The 22,496-nt window shown below is 43.1% G+C and overlaps 1 long non-coding RNA gene across 1 annotated transcript in view; it reads left to right on the forward strand.

Moving 5' to 3' along the window:
* Nucleotides 1-3,668: 3,668 nt before the first annotated feature.
* Nucleotides 3,669-22,496, forward strand: part of LOC124270058 — a 73,420-nt gene continuing 54,592 nt past the window's right edge. The window contains exon 1 of the long non-coding RNA XR_006896667.1: nucleotides 3,669-3,752. This is a non-coding gene — a long non-coding RNA (uncharacterized LOC124270058). The remainder of the gene's footprint in view (nucleotides 3,753-22,496) is intronic.

Below are 22,496 nucleotides of genomic sequence, written 5' to 3' on the forward strand. Positions count from 1 at the left end.
CTATTTGTCAATGTGGAGGAGAAAGAAGGCGGGAGGGAGCAATATTTTGTAGCTCAATGAAAGCATGAGAAAGGAAAGGTTTTATTCTTATTTCCTAGAGGCGGAATAAGAGAAGACTTCTTGCTGTAAAGATCCTCATAAAGAGGATTAAAAACACAGTTAATTGCAAGGTTAGACTTGTTAAAGTATAGTTTTGTAATATACTATAACGGTAATTTTATACGCCGTTTGTTAAAAGAAGATTCATCGGCCTCGACATAGAGACTGTCAAAAGGATACGTTCTGAAAGATCTAAGACAAAGTCTTAGGCCTTGGTGGTGCACGAATCAAGTAGTCTTAAGTTGCTTTTGCAGGCTCCACCATAACCGATGGAGCCATAATCAAGTTTCGATCGCATCAATGATCTACATAAGTGAAGGAGGGTAGTTTGATCCCCTCCCCACTTCGGATTTAGCTTTAGGGGATTTAATATGTAGCAGAATGTGTAGAATGGTTAAATGAGAATCAAAAATAAGACCCAAGAACATTACCCCCTTGAAAACTTTTATGGGGGTGTTATTTACATATGTGCTAAGCAGCAAAAGAAACGTCAGTGTGGAATTATCCTTTGCAGAAACGGATAACTGTAAACTCATTTAATGTTTTGATTGTATATTCTTGACAACATGTTCAACTTTACCTGAGCAAAGACATTCTTTCCCAAACTCAGAATTGAACCCAGGAAATAGTCTCAAAAACGCAACCTGATCTCGGAGATGGTACGGTGTTCTCCATATTTTTCATGCAACCCATGCAGCACGTGCTGTTTACAAGGACTAGCCTTATATAATGCACCCCCAAACCTGGTTGAAACATTCACATTACAACGTCAGCAGGATGTCGCGAGTCACGACAGCTCAGAGGAACCAGGCGCTAGGAAGACTTGAAGCTGACCACACTGCACAAGCCGTTGCCAGTCACTTCCAGGTCAACGTTCGGACCATCTACATGCCGCAGCAACGTTTCCGGGCCACCAACACCACAAAAGATCACCCCCGTACTGGCAGACCAAGGGTGACGACAAGACTGCCATGTTGTGCGACAGCATGTACAGAATCCTTTCATGCAGGCATCCGAAACAGCACGCCAGACAGTGGGAACACATGGAAGACCAATCAGTACTGACACTGTACACCGACGTCTTAACAGCGGAAACCTTCAAATTCAAATCATTTTCAAATTATTGGAACATTAAGTTACATTTTGATCAATCTTGCTACCAACTATTACAGTACGTTTTATCATCATTCCTTCAAAACTACGTAGCAGTTGACAGATCGGGATATATCACACGCTTACTCACAAAATGGTATTTTTATACAAGAAACACATTATCATTTTCAAAGTATTGGAACATTGTAGATAACAGAATTTTTATCCTTCCTTTAAAAATACGTACCATCATTTATAGATCAGGATAGAAATGCATCTCACATTGACTTTATGCATCTAAAATACTCCAAATGATGGATACACATAGTATGTTTGTTTCAATGAGATCTTTGCAAGCAAAAACCTAATTGTTGTAGATTGTAAATCTGAACATATTTTCAATCAATAGATACACACCTTTAACACATCAACAGTAATTGGAGAATAATTGAATACAAAAAACAACTGGATATTATTGAGTGATAAACAAATTGGGAAAGAAAACAGAACAGACATTAGCCTGTAAACACATGATAACCTTTTGTCAGTTTGATGTTTGAATTTCAGTGACCTACCTCATGGTCAAGGTTCATCTTCCACCATACTGCATGTATACCATTGCTAAGGTCATACCACTAGAGTCGGTTTCCTTCAGGCGGGTATTGACACAATGTGGTGCTATTATTACTGCAGAACTAACATAGGGCGTACATGTGTGGAGCAAATATGATGGTATCTTTCTTTGTGGCTATTTCAGTAATGGTAGGGACTGTAATCGTTTAAAGTAGTACAGTGCACCATCCACTACAGTCCGTTTGAGTCAGAAACGGACCGATGAATTGCAAAATTTATCATTGTACAAAATTGCCACATGAATATTAATAGTACACATGTTTCTCATTTACTAATTCCTAACAGCTTTCTTATATTTGAATTTTTTCGGACTCCGCCAAAAAGGTTCTTTAAGAAACTATCATTAAAATTTTGACACAGTTCACTATTTGTTTACGAGGGAGGAGTGCCGAGAAAGGGACAGCCAGGTGTGCGGGAAAGGGTGGAGACGGCACAGCACAGGCTAATGAAGCAATAACTTGGTGGGCACTTGTGCACGTGCTTCTCTAACACCTGGCTGTCCCTTTCTCTGCACTCCTCCCCTTCTCTAGTAATCTCTACCAAAATGTCTTGTGACTGTGAGCTGTGGTATGAGCTTGCTACCCAGGTAATGGCTGCTTTTTGCTCACAAAATGCCTGATATGAAGGATCGAAATACGTATCATGACCTCAGTATAGAGATATGCATCGTATCCTGACCCCAGTATCGAGATACGCATCGCATCGTGACCCCAGTATAGAGATACGTATCGCATCGTGACCCCAGTATCGAGATACGTATCGTATCGTGACCTCAGTATCGACATATATATTCTGCCGTGACCTCAGTATCGAGATATCTATCGTATCGTGACCTCAGTGTCGAGATACTATCGTATCGTGACCCCAGTATCAAGATACGTATCGTATCGTGATCCCAGTGTCGAGATACGTATCGTATCGTGACCTCAGTATCGACATATGTATTCTGCCGTGACCTCAGTATTGACTTATGTATTCTGCCATGACCTCAGCATCGAGATATCTATCGTATCGTGACCCAAGTATCAAAATACGTATCGTGTCGTGACCCCAGTATCAAGATACGTATCGTATCGTGATCCCAGTGTCGAGATACGTATCGTATCGTGACCCCTGTATAGAGATATGTATCGTATCCTAGCCTCAGTATCGAGATATGTATCGTATCGTGACCTCAGTACCGAGATATGTATCGTATCGTGACCCCAGTATCGAGATATGTATCGTATCGTTACTTCAGTATCGAGATATGTATCGTATCGCGATCCCAGTATCGAGATACGGATCCTATCGTGACCGCAATATCGATATATGTAACTTCTCCTGACCCCAGTATCGAAATAGGTATCGTATAGTGACCTCAATATCGAGATACGTATTGCATCGTTACCTCAGTATCAAGATAGTGATGGAATTACTTCGTTTTCATGTTAAAAGATTACAGGCACCATGTGATATTTCAATGGATACAGAATCTATTTTTCCATTATCGTCTATTTTAGCCGTATTATCCGGGTAGGCTAATACAATAAAATGGAATTATTCGGAGTAACACTTAAACATAGATTTGGGCTTTAATATTTAATGTGCCAAAATGTGACTAACAATGACATCCATGCAAGGCCAGTATGACAAATAACACAGCACCCAATCCGATCATGGGTAGAATCACAGCACTCTTCGTCACTTGCACCAAATATGGGGAAATGCGTTTCAGGAATAGCAAAATATAAACAATTCAATACGATGTGGAAATACCCTAACATAGAATAAAGCATGCATCGTTGTTTTCACAGACGAATATTGATCTATTGCATACAGCGCTTAAGCTTATAACCCCAGCACTTAATCTCAGTTCTACAACGCACCACCGTGTGTGAACACATGTACAACAATGCAGTTGGTGGAAGATGAGTCTGGACACTGAGGTACGTTATAAAACGGTTAAATGATAAAGATTTATTTTTCAGAAATTCAAACTCTCCACTGTTTTAGTCTATGTTCGAGTATTATTGTTTTGGTTTTAGTTTGTTGTTAAATATTCAGCAGTGGTCCCTTATATGACGGCGGAAAATTCTGAAAATAATGAGGTGAGGTGGGGTGAAATTGGGTTTTACGTCGTGCTTGAGAATCTTTCGCTCATATGACGACGTGCATGCGTGTGTATGTGTGGCTGCTTGTACTAGCCGACGACAACGAAATTAAATGTTTAACGGCGGCTTCTGACGTAAGCCAATTTCGCCGACGGGGTAGGTGGGAGCTAATGTAATAAGTAATAAATGTTAATAAGTGATAAACCACCTTACCCAAAAAAATATAAATGCTTGGGTGTTAAACCTAAGTTGAATTTGGAATAAAAAACGTTTATAAACATAAATAGAGATAAAAATAATAAAAAGACAAGTTAAAAAAAGGAGAAAGGAGGGATAAATAGGAGTAGTGATTGGTAATAAGTAAGAGATAGAGTTGAAATAAACGATAGATGACATAGAAGGGGGAGCAAGGGAGGTGCAATGAGGCAAAGGCCGGGTTGAGGGACAAGCGGTGGTAATGAGCTGGCTTGCGAGTGACCTTGACCTTGGCAGTATGGGCTTGTGACGGGTTGTTTACATTAGCGAGAGGGGAGAGCGAGCGTGGCGTGTGCAGAGTATGGACAATTGAAATTGAGAGCCGTGTCTAAAGTTGTAGGGGGGCAGAATGGATAACTGAGGTTTGAACGGCTGGGCTGAATGTTGCAGTGAGTGGGAGGTGAGAGAGGTGGCTGTAGCTTATTTAATGAGTTCTAGATTCTTTTTAGAAGGTTTGAGTTTTGTAGAAATAATGTTAGGGCGTTGAAGATACTTGTTGGGTTGTATGAGTTGAGGAGTAGTGGGATGTTTTGTGATATTTAGAGGGAATGCTTTTGTTAGTTGCTGTAATGTTTGTCTTTTGTAGCTGGCAGTGTATGAGTATGTGATTTATGTCTTCTTGGGCATTACAGTGTGTGTAGTATAGTCCATCTGCATGTCTATTTTGTTTGTAAAAGTGTGTCGTTGAGGGTTTGTGATGCCTGTGATGAGTCTGTTTATGGCCGTGTCAATATTTTTAATGTTTGAGAATGTAGGGATTTTCCTTAAGGGTGATTTTATAATGGAAGTAACCCATGTTGATTTGTTGTTGTTTATGTTGTGTTGAAAGTCAGTATGAAGAATATTTGATTTAATGAGTTGTTTAGTTTCTGTTTTGGATGTATGAAAGTTTATATTTGGTGATTTGTGTGTTGTTGCTAATTTGGCTGCTGTATCTGCTGTGTCGCTTCCTAATATGTTCGAATGGCCTGGTATCCTGGTATGTTGGACATGTATGCCTGTACCAGTTGTTTTGTTTGGGTTGATTGAGGCGTCTGTATATATATGGGTGTGTGTTGGGTAGCTATTGTTGATATAGTTGTTAGTGATGTTTGTTATGGTGGGTTTGTTGGTGTTTTTTGGTAACTGCTGGAGAATGTTGTCTAGGGTGGTGTCTGTGGTGGGTGGGGGTATGTCGTGAATGTAGCTTATAATGGGAGGTGTATGTTGTATGTCTTTTAGCTGTTGTGCCTGTAGTAGTTTATGGAGGTGGGTGAGGCATGGAGCTTTTAGGGGATTTTATTTGAATTTCTTGAGTGTTGATTTTTTTATGTTGCTGTATTTAGGTGTGACGAGTTTAAATAGTGGGTTATGTTGGGCCCCAGCCCAGTAAGTGAGTGTTGTTTGGTTGATTCTTTGTGTGAATGAAGTGGTGCCTGAGAGTAGAAAATGTGTTTAGGGAGGCACCAGTCCTCGTGCCTAGGGCTAGTTTTAGGGCTTTATATTGGATGGAGTTTAATTTTTGGAGGTTACAGGAGGAGAGGGAGTGGAGAATCGGGGTGGCATAGTCCAGTTTAGGCAGTAAGAGCGTTTTGTATATGTTAATAAGTGTGTTTGTTGGCGCCCCAGTTTGTGCCGCTGATGACTCTCATTAAGTTGAAATCTTTTTGACAAGAATTGACCAGGTTATGAAAGTGGGGTGTCCATGAGGTTACTCCTAGGAATTTTGCTTCCTTTTTTAATTCAATTTTTTGGTTATTTAGGTGCAGTTTGGGTGTAAAATTTTGCATTCTTTGTGTTTTGAAGAGTATGCCCACGGTTTTTTTAACATTAATGAGGAACCCCCACAGTTAGGCCCAAGTTTGAATATGGTTAAGCATTTTTTGGCATTTTGTAGAGACTTGTTTGCCAGAAGTGGAAGAAGTCCAGAAGGAAATATCGTCGGCAAATTTGGCTTTTGAAATTTCAGGCCATTTATCTGGGAATATGTCGTTGATCATGAAATTAAAAAGTGTTGGTGATAATATGCTGCCCTGGGGGGTCCCATGTTCTAGGGGGATGGGGGTCCGAGAAGGTGTTGTGAGATTTGAGGATTATCTGTCTAATAAAGGAAAGAGTGGATAAAATTTAGAATTCTGCGGTTAATGGCATATTTTTGTAGTTTTTGTATGAGGCCGTTTTGCCAAACCATATCAAATGCTTTACTGAAGTCGATGAAAATGGCCATTATGTATTGTTTTTGTGCATGGGCTACCTTGATGTCTTGTTCTAAATGTAAACTATGGTCTAAAGTTTGCCTGTTTGGAGTAAAGCCGCTCTGGTGCTCCTTAATTAGATTTTTTGTGTATATGAGGTGTTTGAGCCTGTTGTTAATAATGCTTTCTAAAGTTTTACATAGATGAGAGGTGAGGGAGATAGGGTGATAAGAATCAGGCTCATTTCTAGGTTTCCCTGGTTAACTTAAAGGTGGAACAGAATTGTTTCCAGTGGTCATTTTTTGCTGCCTCGATTAATTTCTTAGTTGTTTTGCCAAGTGTAATTTCGAATGGTCCCTCTTGGATTGATTTAGGGCCTTTTTTCTTGCCTTTCTGGCTTTGATGATTTCTGTGCTCCACCAGGGGACTGTTTTTTGTGCAGGGTTATATCGAAAAGTTGGAATGCATTTTTCTGAGATGTCTAGTATGGTATTAGTCAGATTTGTGTTGAAAGTGTTTATGTTTGTGTTGAAAATGGCTGTGGTGTCTATTTGTTTACAAAGTGTTGAGAATTTGTTCCAATTTGCTTTTTTAATGTTGAACCTTAGTTCAGTGGGTGGTTTTGATGGGGTGGTGGTGGGTGTGGTGTAGGTGGGTATGTGTGATGTGATTGTGATTTTGATGGGGCAGTGGTCACTGCCCCAGGTGACATCGTGGACCTCCCATATACAGGCTTGTGTAATTTTGGGTGTGGTGAGAGTGATTTCGATGGCTGTGGGTGAGTGTAGATGGGAGAGGGGGTAGCGGGTGGGTTGATTGTCGTTGAGTGAGTTAAGGTTGTGTGTGCTTAGACAGTCGGTAAGGCAGGTGCCATTTGAATCAGTATAGGGTCTTGTGCCCCACAGTGGGTGGTGTGCATTAAAGTCACCGAGGATAATGGTTTGGGGACTTATAAATTTTGCCAGAATGTCCAAATCTTGGGTGGTAATTTTGAAATTTGGTCTTTATTGACATTAATGATGGTTAAGTCTTTGTTATTCGTTTTAGTTGATATTGCCAGGACTTCGAGATCTTGTACAGGAATTTGCGATATGTTATAGTTTAGTTCCTCTGCAATGAAAATCCCCAGTCCCCCTGCAGGGGGGCCGGGACAGTTAGTTGGCCGTGGTCTGTCTTTACAAATAAAATTGTAGCCTGGTAATTTGAAGGCGGTTTTGGGGGATAATTTTGCTTCTTGCAGAGCTATGATGTCGGGTGAAATTTTGTTATGGGCAATGAGTGCCTTGAGCTCATGCCCATGAGCTCGGAGACTGTTGCAGTTCCACTGTATAAGTGCCATGATTACTGCAATTAGGAATATGGGTTTTATAAATGTCATGGCGTGGGGCATGAATTTTGAAAAATGAAGATTTGGTGCTAGAGTAACTTAGAGGTTTGTTGTTTAGAAGGGTTTTTTGAGGGCGATGAGTAGACTGGCCAAGCTTTTGTGGAAGAGTTTGGATTTATGTGCAAGGGTGTATAGTTTTTTGACTGTTGGTTTTTCCAATGTTGTGGCTGCCATGATGAGTTCTACTATTTTGTTAAGGTTTTGGTTTAATTTATGAGGTGTGAGGGTTAGTGAGGGTTTGAGGGCAGGTGCTGGGTGTTTTTTAGGTGGGAGGGCTTGAGTTTTAATTGTGGGTAGGGGGGTTTGTGGTTTGTGTTGGGAGTGTTGGAGGTGGGGTGGGGTTTACGGGTTTGGAGGGGGTTGCCGTTTTGGGACGTGATTGTTTAGGTGGTGCAGTTTGGGGTGGGTGTGGGGAGGAGGGGTTGTTTAGGGGTGCCGGTTTGTGGCGGTTTTAGGAGTATGGTGGGGGTTATGTTTGGGTGGGTGGGTCGGGCAGGTAGGTTTGGTGGTTGGTTGGGGTGGCCGTTGTTTTGTGGGTTTTGGTGGTGGTGGGGGCGAGCAGAGTAATGAGTTGGGGGGTGAGGAAATATAGGGGGAGGATGAGCTGGTTGAGAGGATGGAGTGATATGAAAGTAGTGTGCGTGCTGGTTTTGGCAGGTCTTTTTGGCAGGTGTTTTTGATGTGTTTGTTTAGCCTGAGGATGTGTTTTTGCTTGATGGGGCATGTATTTTGTGTAGCGGTGTGGCTGGATGTGTTGCAGTGAATGCAGTATAGTAGTATATAGAATGGGGATTCTGTGACAGGCCGACTAAGAGCGTCATTATATACCAATTCCGCTTCCAGTCCCCAGTATAAATTAACGATTTCGAGCAGAGACACCATTCGATGCACATCCCAGACCCCTATAGGAGCCTTAAAATCTGTAGGGTACCATGAGTTTCGGCAACCCCGGGCGGGAACGAGGACTACAATACGTCCCAGCAGACGGCGCCAGATGCTAAGCAGCCACCAGTTCCCCGGTCATAGAATGGGGATTCTGTGACAGGCCGACTAAGAGCGTCATTATATACCAATCCCCCTCACAAGTATAAATCAACGATTTCGAGCAGAGACATTCGATGCACAGCCCAGGCCCCCGACATGCACCTCTACGATTTCAAGCGGAGACACCATTCGATGTTCAACCCAGACCCCCGGCATGCACCTCTACTATTTCGAGCAGAGACATGATTCGGTGTACAGCCCATACACCTCTACGATTTCGAGCAGAGACATCGTTCAATGTACACCACACGAGCCAACATCACCGCAGTTTTCTCCACACAAGCCTCCCCAAGCAGTCGTAGAAGTCCTGGACGGGGAGCACAGTCAGCTCTGCAGCAGGCAATACGCTCTCGCTAGGGGGCAATACGCTGCCGGCAGACGCCTCTCTAGTGGCTGCGTCTGTGCTGGGGTCGACGCTTTCTCTCCAGGGGCTGTATTCCATATTTTACACAGTTGATTGGAACCGATGCCGTATCGTTGTCTCGTTTCTTGTGCTGGGACTTTTCCACGCATCTTGCGAATCTCCTCCACTTGGTCTTGCGATAGTTGTCGTTTTGGAGGCATTTGGTTGTACTATATATCTACAGTCACAAAAAATTGTCTATATGGGAAACTAGCGCACACTAGGTGCAGACTAGGCAAACTAGGTCACACTAGACAAACTGGGGCACACAAGACAGAACCTAGAGGTTTGCTAAGCATTGCTAAGCATTTGCTAAGCATTGCTAGGAGTTTCCTGGGAGAGGATTGGGATTCCTGGGAGAGGATTGGGATTTCCATATAGGCATATAGGAAGTATGGGTATATATATGCCTAGGAAAAAACAACCATGCCACCAAAAAGAGATTTACCTTCAGATAAGATCCAAGAAATACGCTCCCTTCGAGGGGTGCTCCCAGCAAATGAGGTTAAAAAGTGCTTCGGTATTGGGTCCACAAGACTCTATGACATATGGAGAGATCGGATTGAGGAAACCATACCACCAATCGAAGAACCAGAAGTATCGTTGCCAGTCGACGACCCAAAAGTATCGTTGCCGGTCGACGAACCACAAAAGGTGACTCGGGATAGATTGAAAGTAACAATACCTGGTAGTACGTTACCAACCATCCAGGACTTCTACGATCGCCTGGGGAGTCTCGAGACTCGTGTGGAGCAAACCGCGAATACATCGTCGACTACCACGAATTTGTTGGTTGACATCCTGTCGAGGTTGGACGAGGATGATGACAATGACGAAGTCCTGGAGTAAATAGATGAGGAACAAGAACACACCCGTATGGGTATCCAGAAGGTGCGGGAGATAGTAGAATCAGCCCAAATGTTAACCTATGTTTCGATAGCTGCCGTATTACTCTGGAAGGTCATCCACAAGACCTGGAAGCATAGCAAACCAGTTTCCCCAGCCGACAAGCCAGCAACACCCAAGCCCCAAACCACGGACACCTTTCACATGTAGTAACATTCATTTAGACATTTGATTTCGCATAAGGTATACAACATGTGGCCCGTGGGAACTCATTATTGCAAATGGGTATTGCTCGGCAAGCCAGCAACCTGCGGCAAACGCTGTATGACTGAATATTGCCACTCACATGCCCACTGTGTGAGAAAGGGTCATGTCAATTACGTATGCAAAGTATGCGGTATAGGGGTCAAAGGACATTATGGGCTGTGCAAAGACCATGGGAGGGACGTAGTTCAAAACCAACTTATTTATGATAAGAAGAAAGACTACCTCAACGAACGTAACCGGCTGCTCAGGAGGAAAGTTTAGGGGGCGCTTCATTTTTTGAAGGCTGACAGGTTTATCTGCACATTGAAAACACCCTATTAAACATTTGGCTCCGCATAAGGTATACACCATGACTACCGTCAGTGAACTCAAAGCTCTGGCCAAAAGTCGTGGACTGAGGGGTTATTCCCGCCTTAGGAAACCCCAACTGCTCACCTTGCTCTATATTAAATATACCAAACCCCCTACCGTGCGAGACCTCAAACTCCGAGCTAAAGAACGGGGATTGAACGGTTATTCCCGCATGAGAAGAGCCGTGCTGATCACCTTGCTGGAAGACACCAGGCCAGTCGAGTTGAGATTCGTGCACGCCATGGGTAAGTATCTCCGGGGTTGGATAATGACGGTTGATTCCAACATCGATACTGGTACAGTCAAACCCCCCATCGCTAGTAAACTCCGCGAAGAACTAGGCGACTTGAAAAGCATCAAGTATCAACTATGAACGATGAAAATGGAGCTCCAAAAACAGAATACTGACGGATGGCAGTACTGATTACGTTGTACCTTATTTCAGAGGCAAACAGGAAGCCCTAACCCAACCAGAATTGATTGAATCCTCCATCGACGCATCGTTGCAGAAAATACAAGAGTCGTTGGAGAGATATACCCATATGGGCTCTGGATGGGTGGTAGACAAAATCAACACCGTTTATCTCAACATAGCGAACTACATGCCGCTCAAAGGTGGTCGCACATACCCGGTCTTAAGCATTTCAAGGCCAAAAGGCCCTCGTTAACCCCAAAACCCAAGGCGACGATGTTAGCGATTACTGTGCGGTGGTGGCGGTCATGGCTACTACGCATGAACCATCGAGGGTAATCTGGGCAGGCGTTCAGCTATCCATTGATCGAAGAATCCGGGTTGGACTTCACGGGTGTAGAGCGGCAACACCACCATCTCCTACTGAAGCAATTGAAAAGTAGAACAAGGTGGCCGTCAGACGCGTTGTTAGGCCCGAAGGCGACAAAACCATCGTGCATAGGATAAGCCTGTTAGTGAGAACCAATATATTCCTCATCGAAAAGGCGGCCGTAAGTATCACTACTGCGGCAATAAAAATCTGAGCTGGCTGTTGCCACGATCAATCGATGCACAGAGAAAAGAAACACGCTGCGAGCGATGTCTGCGGTTTTATGCGAGCCGATCTGCTGCAAGCACACCAGGATTGCCTAAGTGTAGGAGAAGGCGGCGATCCGAATTGACCATACCTAAGGAAGGCGACAACATCTTGAAATTCACCAACCACAAACATCAGATGCCTGTGCCTTACATGATCTCGCGAGACTTCGAAGCCCTCATCAAACGGGTCGACCATGACGTGCCCAACACTGAGCAAAGTTCACGTGCAAGACCCAAGAACACACCAAGCCTGGGGTTCGAGTGCGTGGTCGTCCGATCGTTGGACAGACGAACGCTCCAGTCATCTACCGAGGTCCTAGCGCGGCCAAACGATTCCTGATGTGTTTGCAACAGGAAGAGAAAATCATTAGGAAAAGGCTGTACACCGCTGCCCCCATGCGCATGATGCCGAAGGACCAAGTCGCCCACAAGCGTGCTGAGAATTGCCACATATGTTGTGAGAGATCACTGCCACATCACCGGCCGGTACCGAGGTGCCGGCCATAACACGTGCAATCTCCAGCTTAGAATCAACCCTAAAACAATCAACATCCCCGTGGTCTTCCACAATCTGAGAGGGTACGATGCCCACCTGATCCTGCAGGCCATCTCGAAGGTTGACGGTGATATCAAGTGCATCCTCAACAACATGGAAAAATACATCTCGTTCTCGCTCAACGGTCTGAAATTCATTGACAGTGCTCAGTTCCTCCTGTCATCGCTCGATAGTTTGGTCAAAGCCAGTGACACCTTCCCCATCACCGATCGATACACCAACGCTGAGACTCGGCCCCTGATGATGAGGAAGGGTGTGTACCCAAACGAGTACATGGATGATTGGTCTAAGTTCAACGAGACCCGATTACCTCCCATCGGTCGATTTTACAGCAGCCTGACCGAATCCCATATCTCCCAAGACGATTACGACCACGCGCAGAACATTTGGGAGAAGCTGGGATGTAAGAATCTGGGTGACTACCACGACCTGTACTTGAGAACGGACGTGCTGCTGCTAGCCAATGTGTTCGAGATGTTTAGGAGGACGTGTTTGAAACAGTATCAACTCGACCCTGCATGGTACTACACCAGCCCAGGTCTATCGTGGGATGCGCTGCTGAAGAAAACCGGAGTTAAGCTGGAATTGCTCACGGATTACGACATGCACCTGTTCATCGAGAAAGGCTTACGAGGTGGGATTTCCATGGCCGCCAAACAGTACGCAAGAGCCAACAAGAAGTACGTGGAAGGCTACGACTCTAGCAAGCCCACCAATCATCTCCTCTATCTCGATGCCAACAACCTGTACGGCTGGGCTATGAGTCAGTCTCGGCCTTAGGGTGGGTTTGAGTGGTTGGACGATGAGATCGATATCATGAGCATCGCGCCAGATTTGGGGAAGGGTTACATTCTCGAAGTGGATCTGGAGTATCCCGAGGCATTGCACACTGCTCACAACAGCTACCCGCTGGTCCCCGAACAGTTGATGGTCTGCCGAGACTGGATGTCCGACTATCAGCGGGACTTGTTGGGTGAGAACACCCTGGCTCGGGTGGAAAAACTCGTCCCGAACTTGATGAACAAGACCAAGTATGTGGTGCACTATCGCAACCTGCAGCTGTACCTATCGTTGGGAATGAAACTGACCAAAATTTTATAGGGTGCTGAAGTTTGACCAAAGTCCTTGGATGGAGCCCTACATCAGAATGAACACGGACCTACGAAAGCTGGCCACCAGTGACTTCGAGAAGAACTTGTATAAGCTCATGAACAACTCAGTGTTTGGTAAGACGATGGAGAACCTGAGAAAACGGGTGATGGTCAAACTCGTGCGATCACACCAGGAGGAAAAACTCAGGAAACTGATCGCTAGCCCGGCCTTCAACTGAAGCAAGCTATTCGATAACGACTTGGCGGCGCTGCACATGAACAAAAGTCACATCAAGCTCAACCGACCCGTCTACGTGGGGATGAGCATTCTCGACCTGTCCAAACATCTCATGTATGATTTCTACTACAACCGGCTCAAGAAGCAATACGGTGATCGATGTGGGCTGCTGTACACGGACACAGATTCCTTGTTGCTAGATATACACACCGAGGACGTGTACGAGGACATGGCAAAACACATACACCTGTATGACACCAGCGATTACCCCAAGGACCATGCCCTACACAACACGATCAACAAAAAGGTCCTTGGCAAGATGAAGGACGAATGCGCGGGCACACCCATCGCCGAACACGTCGGCTTGAGGCCTAAGATGTACTCCATCTTGAAAGCTGACAAGGGTGAGATCCGAAAGGCAAAAGGGGTCAAGAAATACGTGGTGAAACAACACATCAAGCACGTCCTCTTCAAACAAGCTCTGTTCAAGAATAAGACGTTCAAACACCGAATGAATGTGTTGAGAAGCGACAAACACAACATCTACGGCATCACCCTCAACAAGACGTCACTGTCGCCCATGGACACCAAACGGTGGATCGCCGCCGACGGCGTCACGACTTACGCGTACGGGTACACGCTCATAAACCACTGAGTGGTGAAATTAGTGCTCTTAGTTGGCCTGGGCTGTGCATCGAATGGTGTCTCTGCTCGAAGCGGAATTGGTATATAATGACACTCTTAGTCGGCCTGTCACAGAATCCCCATTCTATGACCGGGGAACTGGTGGCTGCTTAGCATCCAGCACCGTCTGCGGCTTGGGGACGTATTGCAGTCCTCGTTCCCGCCCGGGGTTGCCGAAACTCATGGTACCCTACAGATTTTAAGGCTCCTATAGGGGTCTGGGATGTGCATCGAATGGTGTCTCTGCTCGAAATACTGGGGACTGGAAGCGGAATTGGTATATAATGACGCTCTTAGTCGGCCTGTCACAGAATCCCCATTCTATATACTACTCAGTATTTCTGTTGGCGACATTCATCGAGAGTGTGTGTATCCGACCCGCATTTTGGGAATAACATTGAGAGCTTGCATGAATCTGAGATGTTTGAGTATGAAAAACAGTATTTGCGTTGTTGTGGGTTTTGCGTGTTGGATGTACTTTGTAGGTAAGGGCGCCAAATGTAATGTGGGTGGGGGGAGTAGTGGTGTCAAATGTGAGGAAGGTTGTTTGTGTCTTGGGGTTGTAGGTAGTGGGTTGTCTGTTGTTGATAGTTCTATAGTTGGGGATTTTTGGTTGGTTGGGGATGGTGTTTGCGATGCTGATGTAGTGTTTGATATCTGATTCAGTTTCTCTTGTGTCTATGTATATAACGCCTTGGATGGATGTCTGCCAATGTGGATACTGCCAACTTATCTGTTTGCTGTCGATGAGCGAGGTTTTTTTTAAGGTGTTGTTTAGTGCTTGTTGGTCTGTGAATGTGATTTTGAAGCCTCGTCCGCAATTATTTATGTATTTGTATTGTATGTTGTGTTGTTTGAGGCAAAGGGCAAATTTGTTTATTGAGTAAGTGTGGTTGAGTGGCGTGTGGGTGTTTGTAGCAAAGACAAGGAGGATAAGTTTGTTTTCTTGGGGTTGAGGTGGGGTAGCTTTGTCACATTGTTTTTTGCTAGATTGGTTTTCGGTGGGTGAAATGTGTGGGCGTTTGGTGGATTTAGTTTTGTTGCTTGGGGGTTGTGAGGGAAGGGGTGGTTGTTTGGTTGTTTGTTGGGGTGGGCCCAGACTTAAGCTGGTTTTATAGTGCTAGCCCACTGAGACACCATGCCGCAGTGAAGCATGAATACCCCACTCAGACACATTATACTGACTCCGAGCCGACCAGTCCTTGTTGTACCCATTAATGCCGAGCGCCAGGCAGGGACCAACAAGTACCATATTATAACGTCTTTTGGTATGACGCGGTCGGGGATCGAACCCGCGACCTTCCGCTCTGTGGGCAGACGCTCTAACCACTACACCACGGAGGCGGTCCTGAAAATAATGAACCAGACAAAGCAAGTAGTCAACATTATGAGCATCGATCAGTGACACTAACCTATAGCATCGTAGTGTGCCAGAATTGAAAAAACAGTTTTGTGTAGTTGCCATTTTGTGTACTCAACTGGTCCAACTCATTGAAATGGGATTATATACCTTTGTAGCTTATACAATTGTCGCTCATAGGTAAAACATTTCATAGTACAGTAGAACATCCAACCATATCTTACCTGCTAATAATCTAACAATACGCAGGGTAAAATACAATTTAAAATGATGTTTATAGAATTGTATAAACATAATAAGCATCTATAAATAATTGTCGCCTAAAATCATGTTCCTTATCATAAGGGCACTACCTTTGATGCACCTGCAATTCTTTTCAGATGACGGTTTAATGAATATATCTTTATACTATGAAGAATTGTAATAAGTTAAAACAATGTTGAATCTGAGGTCCTAATATGAATTCTACAATGAATCAAGAAAATACTAGATTCTGATTGGTTGTTCAGAAAAATCAATTGTGGATTGACACTCATCTGATTGTAAGGCCGCTTCACCGCGCATTGACAAATCTTATTGTGAGAACTACTTCCGTTTGACCACAATGATGGCGGATCATAACAACAACTCCATGGATTTTGACGCTGACTTTCGAATATTCCACATAGGCAATTGGAAGTTTTTGGATTAAAAATGCGTTTGATTTCCCCCCACACACACACACACACACACAATTATGAGGGAACCTCACTATCATATTACCTTCTATTATAAAAATATTCAAACTCAGTTACAATACACAGCCCCAAACATAAACAAAACAATATCTAACATATAAATCAGAAAGCCTTGTAAAAATACATCCGTAAAATATGCAGCAAAACATTAGTAAACATTTACCTACCTGGTAAATGGTATATTTAATTTCGTTTAGAATGGGAAATTTGCAAGTTAGATCTAACGGTCTGGTGAAACACCACATTTATGCCACTCACAGTCATACTCCATCATATCCCGTTGCATCGTTCACAAATAATTCTGCTCTCTGCCAGCAAGGTTGTCACTGATATGTTCATCTACTTTGAACAAATTATTATTTGTGGGATTAAAAGTCACAAGTCACAAGTCACATGATTGTTTGTTTAACTAGCTTTGAGCTTGACGATATCACACCGATTAATGAACTCATGGGATTATCAGTTAATGCTTTTACTCAAATGGCTTCCTTCTAGCAGCTAATATAAGACACGCTGGCAGTAAGAATGTGATCCAAACTCTTCACGACACTGGCTGGAACATTCAGTTAAATAAAATGTGCTAGGACAACTGACTGATGTAGTGCTGTTGCAGATGAAAGTGTTATGATGATAGTGCATTTTCTGATGTCATGTATTTTACTTGAATGATTACATTAATTTTATAAGTTAGGTTCAAATGTGGTAGTGCTGTTGATGATAATATTGTTATGACTTGTTAAATAAATACATTATCAATACTGACCTTTTTTGAGTTTATGACTTTTTTCCTAAGACTTTTTTAGTACCCAAATCTATGACATTTTTCCATGACTTTTTTTCTACAACCGAACAAATTACAATGTATGCCGGGTGCACGGTTGTGCACTGCTTGGGTGGTGTTGTACAAATCATCAGGCAGAATAAATCATTTATATCCCGCCCCATGGAAAAAAACCGGTAGCTTCCCATAAGATAGGTCCCAAAAGACAGACCGCTTTAAACAGCACATTTTATGGTTGGTTGCATAAGGCTTAATGAAGCTGTACCCTTGATAATATGCATCCACAGCAGTCACTGAACCGTGAAGCAGCGGTTCAAATCGACTAGTCAGTACTATTAAGAAAGTAAGAAAGTTTATGGATAACAACTTCTTTATTATATGGGAACTGATGACCAAGTCAGCGAGCCTGACCACCCGATCCCGTTAGTCGCCTCTTACGATAAGCATGGGCTACTGAAGGCCAATTCTAACCCGGACCTTCACGGGTTTCACAGTTTTGTCTTCTTAAGAGGGTACGTAAGACTCAAAACATTTGAAGTAAATTTAGATATACCAGGATTATAATAGTAGGATACTTCTGCTTTTAAGTGATGGCTAAATTTGTGCACAATCGCCAACCTATGAAGGGACCATGTAAGTCCTCCTAGGGTGAGTGGGCTGAAGGGGTGGTATGGGAGCATTGAGGGGGGCAAGGCAGGCTGAGCGAGTGTAGTAACTGAGGGGCTATGGGCGGCCTTGACCGTGGAGTTTGTTATGGTTGGTGCTTGAGAGGCGGCGGGGGTCGGTGGTGGCTGGAGGCGCGCGGACCTCGGAGGAGACAGTAGTTGTTGGGAGGTAGAGTTGGCGTGATATAATGAAGGAATAGAGAGGCGCGTGGACCTCTGAGAAGACAGGTGGTTGGAGCGAGAGGTGAAGTTATAGATGGCTTGATAGTGAGCAGAAAGTGGATGAAGATTGCTAGGTTGAGAGGTGGGCGCGGACGTCGGAGAGGACAGTCGCGCACATATGGTGAATTTGGAGTGACTACATAACTATCCGTGAAACAATTAAGTAAAGAAACAATAAGCGAGAGGTTTCAATACAACTGATAGCTGATAGGTAATTAATGACAGATGGTCGGATTGGGGTGTGCTGACATTTATAGCCCGGGAAAGCCACTTTTAAGAGAACGAGTTGGAAATGGTTTGGCTCAACCGGCAATGGGTATGGTTGAGTGATCGTGTGAATGTGGGTCTCCCGGCAGTGCGCTATTAGCTAATCCATGTTACCGTAAATAATGCAGATTTTTTAATATCGCTCTAAATTAGCCCAATTAAGTCAAAATGAATTGAAATTTGTTTCATGATGTTTATAAACATACGCTGATTCATTTACAACCTTCAAAACATGGAAAAACATGTATTTTGAGTAAAAGTAAATATTCTCGCCCATGGGCCAACATATTTTTCGCCCATGGGCGAGATTTTTTAAAATCGCTCTAAGTTAGTGGAATTAAGTCCAAATGAGTTGAAATTTGTGTCATGATGCTTATAGACATACACTCTTTCATTTACAACCTCCAAGACATGAATTCTGATCGCAATTAAACATTCTCGCCCATGGGCCAACATATTTTTCGCCCATGGGCGAGATTTTTTAATATCCCCCTTTGTTAGTCGAATTAAGTCTAAATGAGTTGAATTTGTTTCACGATACCTATAAGTATATACTCATTCATTTACAACCTCCAAAACATGGAAAAAACATGTATTTTGAGTAAAAGTAAATATTCTCGCCCATGGGCCAACAATCAAATTCGAATATTTCACGAAGTCATGGTAGAATAGTAATTTGGAGTTATTGTAATTTCCTTATATACCTCTGATTTCCCAACATAGTACGTCTATCTCCATTCTACCATAACCGCGTTATTAAAATTCTAAAAACGAACTATTTCCCTTTGCGACGGTGCGGCTGTGCTAATCGGTTCCGAGATATATAACGTGATTATATACCTCAGAATGATTTTAATTAACCAATCCCAATACAGTATTTACTGGAGTAGAACTACCACATCTATACAATTGCCCCAAAAAACCTGACACACAAGCATGATAGATAGCAATCCGTCTAAAGTGGCAACTTTCCTTTTTAAGTGCCTGGGCAAAATTTCTAGTGCCTATGGTGGCGCTGTCGAGATATTACCCCGCATTTTGCTTAAAAGAAAAACATACAATGACAATGTCCCTTTGCTTATTAGGCCAAATCAAGACCAACCAAAATTAGTTTACTCAGGTCATAATTCAACGTCTTGACACTAATAATGAAGAGCCAGAGAGTTTGTCAAAATATTTTCGTGGAGTCGAATTGTCTTTTCTACTGATCATGCAGCAAGTGTCTTTTAATTTCCCCGGATTATGCTATCGCCGACTGAGTATTCAATATCAAGTTGTCATTTTTATTTATCAAAGTCTATATTTCATTTCTCTAGTCACAATCCGGCCACTGCTGGTTTCCGCTATTGAGACGAATGACACGGACAGACCACAAGACGTATGGTTTGTAATAAGGTGTCCCACAGAAGTCCATGTCTGCGTGTAATTCATATTAAGACCTCAGATTCAACATTGTTTTAACTTATTACAATTCTTCATAGTATAAAGATATATTCATTAAATCGTCATCTGAAAAGAATTGCAGGTGCATCAAAAGGTAGTGCCCTTATGATAAGGAACATGATTTTAGGCGACAATTATTTATAGATGCTTATTATGTTTATACAATTCTATAAACATCATTTTACATTGTATTTTACCCTACGTATTGTTAGATTATTAGCAGGTAAGATATGGTTGGATGTTCTACTGTACTATGAAATGTTTTACCTATGAGTGACAATTGTATAAGCTACAAAGGTTTATAATCCCATTTCAATGAGTTGGACCAGTTGAGTACACAAAATGGCAACTACGCAAAACTGTTTTTTCAATTCTGGCACACTACGATGCTATAGGTTAGTGTCACTTTACTCTATATTGCGGGAATGTCCGTTGCCGTGAAGAGTAAATGTAAAAAGCTCTAAGTACCCCAAATGTGCAGATCGATGCTCATAATGTTGACTACTTGCTTTGTCTGGTTCATTATTTTCAGGACCGCCTCCGTGGTGTAGTGGTTAGAGCGTCTGCCCACAGAGCGGAAGGTCGCGGGTTTGATCCCCGACCGCGTCATACCAAAAGACGTTAAAATATAGTACTTGTTGGTCCCTGCCTGGCGCTCGGCATTTATGGGTACAACAAGGACTGGTCGGCTCGGAAGTCAGTATAATGTGTTTGAGTGGGGTATTCATGCTTCACTGCGGCATGGTGTCTCAGTGGGCTAGCACTATAAAACCAGCTTAAGTCTGGGCCCACCCCAACAAACAACCAAACAACCACCCCCTCCCTCACAACCCCCAAGCAACAAAACTACATCCACCAAACGCCCACACATTTCACCCACCGAAAACCAATCTAGCAAAAAACAATGTGACAAAGCTACCCCACCTCAACCCCAAGAAAACAAACTTATCCTCCTTGCCTTTGCTACAAACACCCACACGCCACTCAACCACACTTACTCAATAAACAAATTTGCCCTTTGCCTCAAACAACACAACATACAATACAAATACATAAATAATTGCGGACGAGGCTTCAAAATCACATTCACAGACCAACAAGCACTAAACAACACCTTTAAAAAATCCTCACTCATCGACGGCAAACAGATAAGTTGGCAGTATCCACGTTGGCAGACATCCATCCTAGGCGTTATATACATAGACACAAGAGATACTGAATCAGATATCAAACACTACATCAGCATCGCAAACACCATCCCCAACCAACCAAAAATCACCAACTATAGAACTATCAACAACAGACAACCCACCACCTACAACCCCAAGACACAAACAACCTTCCTCACATTTGACACCACTACACCCCCACCCACATTACATTTGGCGCCCTTACCTACAAAGTACATCCAACACGCAAAAACCCACAACAACGCAAATACTGTTTTTCATACTCACACATCTCAGATTCATGCAAGCTCCCAGTGTTATGCCCAAAATGCGGGTCGGACACACACACTCTCGATGAATGTCGCAACAGAAATACTGCATTCACTGCAACACATCCGACCACACCGCTACACAAAATACATGCCCCATCAAGCAAAAACACATCCTCAGGCTAAACAAACACATCAAAAACACTAACCTGCCAAAACCAGCACGCAAAAACAAAACAAAAAACAAAAAACAGTCCCCTGGTGGAGCACAGAAATCATCAAAGGCAGAAAGGCAAGAAAAAAGGCCCTAAATCAATCCAAGAGGGACCGTTCGAAATTACATTTGGCAAAACAACTAAGAAATAAAACTAAGAAATTAATCGAGGCAGCAAAAAATGACCACTGGAAACAATGTTGTTCCACCCTTAAGCTAACAGATCGAAACTCTAGAACTATGTGGAAAAAATTTAATGCCATTAAGGGCATTTCCAAAAAAACTATTTATCCAAACCTTCCGGACCTAGACACAAACAAAGACAGAGCTAATGCAGTTGCTGCCCACCTCTCGACCGTCAGTAGCTCCACCAACTACCCACCTTCTTTTCAAAACACCATGAAAAAGCAGCCCCCATACACCCCACAACCACCACACACAGATCTACCTATAAACAAAATAATAAATATACACGAACTCCAGTCTGCACTCAGAAACAAACAGACAGCCTCAGCCCCGGGTCCAGATACCATTACATACACTATACTCAACAAATTAACACCTAACATGCAAAACTTAACACTTACCCTCTTTAATCATATCTGGACCTCAGGTACTATCCCAAACTCATGGAAAACAGCCAAGGTGTTGCCAGTTCTCAAACCAGGGAAACCTACAAATGAGCCTGATTCTTATCACCCTATCTCCCTCACCTCTCATCTATGTAAAACTTTAGAAAGCATTATTAACAACAGGCTCAAACACCTCATATACACAAAAAATCTAATTAAGGAGCACCAGAGCGGCTTTACTCCAAACAGGCAAACTTTAGACCATAGTTTACATTTGGAACAAGACATCAAGGTAACCCATGCTCAAAAACAATACACTATGGCCATTTTCATCGACTTCAGTAAAGCATTTGATATGGTTTGGCAAAACGGCCTCATACAAAAACTCCAAAAATATGCCATTAACGGCAGAATTCTAAATTTCATCCACTCTTTCCTTAATAATAGACAGATGATCCTCAAATCTCACATACACAATAAGTGTGATTCACGCTTCGACACAAACATTAAGCAAGTTACAACATTCAAAGGCA

Source organism: Haliotis rubra, unplaced genomic scaffold (assembly GCF_003918875.1).
Source record: "Haliotis rubra isolate DU_JTF1 unplaced genomic scaffold, ASM391887v1 Scf1494, whole genome shotgun sequence".
Classification (NCBI taxonomy): domain Eukaryota; kingdom Metazoa; phylum Mollusca; class Gastropoda; order Lepetellida; family Haliotidae; genus Haliotis; species Haliotis rubra.